General features: G+C 43.4%; 1 long non-coding RNA gene across 1 annotated transcript in view; it reads left to right on the forward strand.

Annotated features, from left to right (window-relative positions):
• Positions 1-5,290, forward strand: part of LOC147737753 (uncharacterized) — an 88,518-nt gene extending 83,228 nt beyond the window's left edge. Inside the window, exon 4 of the long non-coding RNA XR_015300939.1 lies at positions 4,566-5,290. This is a non-coding gene — a long non-coding RNA (uncharacterized LOC147737753). The remainder of the gene's footprint in view (positions 1-4,565) is intronic.
• The last annotated feature ends 2,023 nt before the right edge of the window (positions 5,291-7,313 follow it).

Genomic DNA, 7,313 nt, shown 5'->3' on the forward strand with positions numbered 1-7,313 from the left:
AGTGTGGTCATTGACTGGCCCGAGCCAGACTGCTACCACCAGAGTGTGTTCTGACCTCAGGGGAGAGTGCCTGCGCACTCTGAGGCTGAGAACAATGCCTTTGCTCGGTGGAGGTGTTCACGTCTTCCCTGGACAGGAAGAGCCATCCGTGGTGGGAAGCTTCAAAGGTCTTGCCCCGTTTTTAATGCGACCCCAGCCTCTCCAGTTCGAAGGAGCGGGCCTCCGTCGCGCCTCACCCCCTTTTTGGCGGCCGGACAGGCCGGAAACCTTAGATAGAATAGGAGATGAGCCCCCCTCTGCCAACTACACCCCTCGGGTGCTGGAAGCTAGGTCAAGTACACTTTTCAGTGCCCACCATCTTGAAGATGGTGGGACTTGTTCAGTTAGGGCTAGGACTGTGTCCTCCTCTCACAGAAGGTGGGCATGTTAGAGGACCTAGACACCCAGGCAAAGGGCCCATTGGACACTACCTGTCACTCCCTTGTAACACCCTTCAATCTAGTTTTTAGGTGGCATCCCCAGTCCATGAACTTCAGTTCCTGACCACCTAGTTCCCCCAAGCCGCTGTTACTTACCTGTAAACAGCCTCTGTCCGATTGCCCCAGTCCCCCTTAGTCTGTATTTGGTTTCCAACCTTGAACTTGCACCTGCACCCGGGCGCCCACGTGCCGCTGGTGGTGCACTGTTGGTTCTGAACTGAACCGTGTACAATACGAACCTTAACTTCTGAAGAATGGTCTTGTAAGTAGATGTTGCCTATACATATGTTTAATGTTTTCTTCACCCCATAGGTTAACATTGCAAAGTCTGAAAATTGCACTAATTGTCCACTTTTTATATTAAACAGTATTTCTATTGCAAAACGTATTTACTCTAGATGAAATTCTGTGGTTCCGCAAAATAAATCTAACCAAGTATCATTCTTAAATTGGTCTCAGATTTATTCAATGAGTGTGTGTCATTTATTGCCACTGTGTGTACAACAGTGTGTGTCATTTATTGCACCTGTGTGTACAACAAATGCTTAAAACTACCCTCACATATGTCTAACTGCTCCCCCACACTACCACAAAAGAGCATTATTATTATTTGCTTTAGCCTCTGTAAAACCTCTGGGGATCCGCTGGACTCTCTGCACACTAAACCTCTTTTTGGTATAGTATAGTGAGAGCCGGCTCCCCACGCTCAAGTACTCACACACACTCAGACATAGACAGACAGACACAGACACACACACTCTCTCTGTCTGTCTCTCTCTCTCTCACACATTCTCACACATACCCACCCTACCTCACATCAGAAACATATGTTTAACTTCTAAATGACACCTTGAACTAGGGCCATTAGTAAATAGGTTCTTGCAGAATTCAAAAGATCCTACTTCTGAGGATATCTGTGCAGTCATCCCCCATGACAGGAAAGAAGAAATGCAAATGAAAAAAATGCTTTAGGAGGCTAAGCACTCTTAACCTAAGAAATGAATGAAAGATAAAACAGGAATAGAGAGAAACAGACAAAGCAATAAGAAAGAGAAAAAAGAGTAAAATAAAGATAATAAAAACAAGGGAATAGAAAGTATGAAAGAAAGAAATGAGGCTCCCATATATTATATTCAGTGGTGCTTGTAATATGGTGGCCGGGATATCCGTCACGTTTGTGTCTGAGTAACCCGGCCAGTAACCCGGCCAGCAAACTCTAAATCAGGCTCTTATTAATATTATTAATCGGGTTTTATAAAGCGCAAACAACCCAGAGGCCTCGTAGCTCTTGACACTTTGCAATGTTGCTACTGTTAACTGTGCACCATTACTTCCTCAGAAGTCACAGGCAAGAGGCTCCTGGTCGCCTGTCACATACTTTTTATAATTACAAGGGTGTGACAACACCACATAACACTGCATAAACAACAAGTGCAAATTAAACCGCAGGGTTCAAATAAACCCACACACACACCGTAAGATTACGCTGTACTAAACACACAAGCCTCAATAATACAAAGACTGATGGACATAATGAAGCAGAACTATAGATACATGCATAGCACAGACGAGATAAAGGTCTTGATTTAGAGTTTGGTGAGCAGGGTACTCCTTCACAAGCGTGGTGGAGTATCCCGTCCAACAAACGGATGGTCTGCCTGAAAGTAGATCGGACAGCCCTTCCTCTCTAGATCAGGCTGTCTAATGTATTTTTCTCTTATTCAGGACCAACAGGGAATACCTGGCAGTCGTGGTGAGAATTTCTTTTTAAATGAATCCCACTTCCTGGGAGAAAATTAATCAGGGAGAAAGTTCCAAGGGTGTGAGAGTGATTAGTTATTGGTTTTTAAAAACAAACTCCAGCTTTGGAAGCTTGTTGTTGAAAAACACAAAGTTGGTGAATGGCTGCCTGAAACATCCCCAAGGGATCCAGAGAATTGTAGATCAACTTCCTATAGATGGTTGAGATTGCTTTTTCGGTCAGTGGATTAGTTAGCAGCTGGTCCTCCAGTAGGGATGCATCAGGCAACTTCCCCCTTCCCAGATGTGACCTTGCAGAGCGTGACCCACCTGCAAATGTAAGAACCGTTTTTAGTCACCTAATTTATACTTTAGTTGTAGGATCGTGAAGGACACAAGTGCCTGTCCCCTCCACACATCGCCCGGCCGCTCTAAGCTAACCAATCCCCATTTTGTGAAGCCCTGCAATCCTCCCACTGCACTTAAGAGATCACCATCATACAGTGGAGTAATTTCAGTCAGCTTACCTCCTCAGCCTAAACACTTGGTAGCCTCTCTCCACACCCTTACCACTGTTTGGGTATGAGTAGATATGGTGCACTCATACTTTCCTCAATACAGCACCGGGGTGAGGTAACCTCTCTTGCCCATGGCCAATTGATCTACCCGGTAAGCAGGATCCTCGCGGTCCGCAAAAACCCAGTTGTTGACTGCCACCAGCTGCGTGACCCAGTTATACTTGAGAATGCTCCGGACAGCCAGTCCACCTTAATCTCCCCTCTATACCTTACTAAGCACGAAGTGCAACCATCCCACAACAGGAGCCAAAGTTCTCCGTCTACCTTTTGAAAGTAAATATCTGGTGGGATCTTAAAGGATGTTTTTTGCACGATGTACAGGAGACCCTGGAGGGTATTCACTTTAAATAGGGCAACTCGGCCCAGTAAGGAGAGCGGGAGCGCCTGCAAGTATGGGGCATCCCAGCGAAGCCGGTCTAATTTCTGGAGTATGTTCCTGTCTGTGGCTCCCTTGTAATAAACACGCCCAAATATTTATGGTTTAAATCTTTATTAATTTTTAGACAGAAGAAAAACAGGACCCTCAGCTCCCACGACAGAATGCAAAGGAGACCACAAGGTCGCAATTTTTAACATTACCACAGGCAAGAAGCATGGAGCGGGTCGACAGAATCAACAAGAGAAGAACAAATAAAGAATTTCCCAAGCTAACCCCCCACCCGCCCCTTGTCCACCGAAAAACGTAAAATTGGAAGGGATAAAGGGGAAGGCTACGCCCTGATCAGCGTCGTCTTGTATGAATTTTCATGGAACTGTCACTAGGAGTCTGCGTGTCTGGGAGACGCAGTAGTAGAAGATATCTGGGGCATGTCAACTCTCGAAATTCGGACACCAGGAGGGTCAAGAAGGGTCACCACAACTCAGGGAACTCAACCCCCTACCAGCCAGTGTGAGTGTGAATTTCTCCATACCAAGTATCATCCAAAGCCGTTGAAGCCAGCCGGAGAGTGTAGGGATTTGGGCGGTGCGCCAGGGAATGAAGATGTTCTGCAAGGCCGCCCCTATGGCAATCACTATTAGTCGTCCCCTTCGGGATTTAAGTGGATTCATCAATGGGTTAGGCAGGCCCAGGAGGATATAGGAGGGAAAGCGAGGGAGCCGAGTTTCTAAGTGAAGATCTATTTCATCCAGTACTTGGGACCAGTATGGCTGTATGTGGGTGCAACTCCAGAGGATGTGTTCCAATGTTCCTTTCTCCCCGCACTCCCTCCAACAACAGATCGCTACATCGAGGGTCAAAGCGATTCACGCGCTCCGGCGTATAGTACCAGTTAGTAACTATCTGACACATGAAAGTATGCCTTAATTTCATTGCCCTTGATTCATACTCGGGACCATAGTTGAGGGATAGGTCTAGGCATAGTCCTTGCAACACACTATAGATTTGCATGCGGCAGAGGCCAGAACTCAAAAGTCACGGTACCAGATACAAGTAGGTGGTAACTCAGGGCAGGGGAAAACACCTGTTTTCCGTGGGAGGGAAATTCCCATCTCAAAAATCTACATTAAAAATAAATTAATAGTATTCTTTTTTAAATATCTGTTTGGTGCCAGTCCATATGACTTTAATATCTGCCTTTGGGATTCTATGTTACAAGTCCATAGGGTACATGTATCCTTTGTGAGCTTAATAAAATGTTGGAAGTTCTACAAATCGTCACTCCTACATCCAAGTACTCTCAGGCTACCATTCTACACTCTGCTTGTAAATTATTTTTGTGGAAATTTACATGTATTATGCATTAACTATTTAATTTTAATACTATAGGTGATTGAAATCACGGACGAAGAAAGCAAGATTTAGCACCAGGCAACTGAATGTTAGTGCCATAAGAAGGATTATTTTGAAAAACTGAAGGACATCCAGCATTCTAAGTTTAAACAATTTCCAGAATCTAGGTGTTGCGAGGAAGTGGGAGCTGAGGAAAGTACTATATCTGTAAGTGAAATCTCTAATTTAGCATTTCATTAACACAGAGCAAAGCCATATCTGTGCACACAGCATCAGAAATAATCCCAGAAAGACCAATCACAGCATCCTCATCTGCAATATTATCAGAAAGACAAACTACCTCAGCATGACAGAATAACGTTCATCTAAAGCATCATGTTATTTCAGAGAGGAAGCACACACTGCATAAAAGAAAGATGTAACAAAAAGTTTCTTCTGTAAACCATCAAAGAAAAGACTCTGAAAGAAGACTCCGAAGCTGACACGTTAACAACCAAAAGATTGGAAAATCGCCTCTGTTCAACAACCATTTTTACCCAGTTACACAAGTTTGAGACTATCTGCCTGGGGATATAACACCTCGACCCACTCTGCTCTGGCGAAAACCTTAAAAATCCACCACTTTATTGTTTTCATGACTATCTCAGATTGTTTCTTTTTTAATGTGTACTGTTCTGTAATTCTATGTAAATCGCCTCAACATTATCTGTTGTGCAGGAGTGATATGTAAAAACTGATTAAATGAGCATCGTTGCGCTATAGCTAATGTAAATAAATCCTCGTCTTCAGAACTACACCTTACACCAAACATAGAAAGGGTAAAATTAACTGATGTTCTGCGACTGGTGAGCCACAATAGTACTGTGCATGTTCTAATGTTCTCACTTACTGCCATTAGGTCAGTGTAAAAAGGTACTTCTCAGTTTAATCATTAAATATCAGACTAACACCTTATCACTGCACTATAAGAATAGTTTTGAGAAATACTTCAGTCACAAAATAAGTTGCTACCGGAGAGGCTATAACCAAAAGACTATTATCTGCTAGAAACATTTCGACAGGTGTTACAGGGCTGCTTCTAGACATATTTTGCTCAATTAAAGTGTTAAGAAGATTACACACAATTTCTTTTAGAGATAAATACTGAACATTATCTAAACAAGCCCGACTCTAAAATCGGGTTCACTCGTACCGTGGCATATAAGCAAGAGAAAACTAAATGTAACGCTAGTAATACACCTTATAAAAACACGTGCTGTGAGAACAAATTCAGTGTTCAAACCCACCTCAATCAAAGCAAAATAACCCAAGTTGGGGAAATAAGTTACCTGTGCCAAAAAAGATTCAGCCATCAATCTCATCTCACTGAATTTGAGAGAATGCACACTGGGAAAAACCTCTCTCAGTGTTCAGAGTGCCAAAAAAGTTTCAGCAGTAAATCTTATCTCACTGAGCATATGAGAATCCACACTGGGGAAAAACCTTATCAGTGCTCTGAGTGCCAGAAAAGGTTTAGTATTAAACGGAGTCTATATCGACATGCATTAACCCACTCTGTGGAAAACCCTTAACAGTGCTCTGAATGCTCAAAATATTTCAAACTTAAATCATTTCTAACTGCACATTTGAGATTCCACACTGGGGAAAAACCTTATCAGTGCTCTGAATGCCAGAAATGTTTCATTGACAAAAACAGCCTCAAACGGCATACAAGAACCCACACCGGGGAAAAACCTTATCAGTGCTCTGAATGCCAGAAATATTACAATGCAAAATGCAATCTCACTCAGCATATAAGAACCCACACTGGGGAAAAACCTTATCACTGCATTGAATGCGACAAATGTTTCAGGGACAAACCTAGTTTGATGTTTGATGTTTGTTGGTTTTTGTATAGCGCACATACACTCCATGGAGCATCTTGGCGCTGCTGATTTCACTGCAAAGATGAAATATTTGGGGATGGTAGCTGAGCTGTAGATGTCCTTAGATTAGAGTCTTACATTTTACATCAGATAATCCGTAAATCCATGTTTTTAGAAGTTTTTTATAGATTTTTTCTGATGGTGATGCTCTAAGTTTAGCTGGAAGGGCATTCCAGGCCTTGGCGCCTAGGACTGCTAGGGATTTGCCACCCTTGGTGGTCAGTCGAAACTTGGGTATGGTCATTAGATTAGCAGTGGCTGATCTAAGTTCCCTATTTGGGAGGTATCTGTGAAATTTGGTTGACAGATATTTGGGTCCGCATTTATGAAAGCCTCTGTATGTGATCAGAAGGACTTTGAATAGTATCCGTTTTTGGATGGGGAGCCAGTGCAACGCATTCAGAGCAGCTGATGCGGATGATCTCCTAGGCCATCTTAAGACAAGCCGGGCCGCCGCATTTTGAATCATTTGCAGTTTGTGCAGGGTAGATTTAGCTGCTCCTATGTACAAACTGTTGCAGTAATCGATTCTCGATGTTATGAGAGCGATTGCAACCGTACGGCGGGCGGCCAGTGGGAGGTAGTCAAAAAATTTTCTGAGGCCCTTGATTATGTTGAAACAGATACCGGCCACTTCTTTGGATTGCTGTTTAAAGGACAGCATATCGTCAAATTTTATACCTAAGTTGCGTGTGGCGCTGATGGTATTGGGAGGGGCTTCTGCGTCTGATGGCCAGCATGTAAGAGGGGAAAAGATGTTATTTTTCCCGAAGGGCAGGATCTCTGTTTTCGCAGAGTTGCACTTTAGATGGTTATTGTGCATCCATCCAAAAGTCGCAGTTAGGCAGTCTTTCGGTAT

This window comes from Lissotriton vulgaris, chromosome 1_1 (genome assembly GCF_964263255.1).
Source record: "Lissotriton vulgaris chromosome 1_1, aLisVul1.2, whole genome shotgun sequence".
Taxonomy (NCBI): Eukaryota; Metazoa; Chordata; class Amphibia; order Caudata; family Salamandridae; genus Lissotriton; species Lissotriton vulgaris.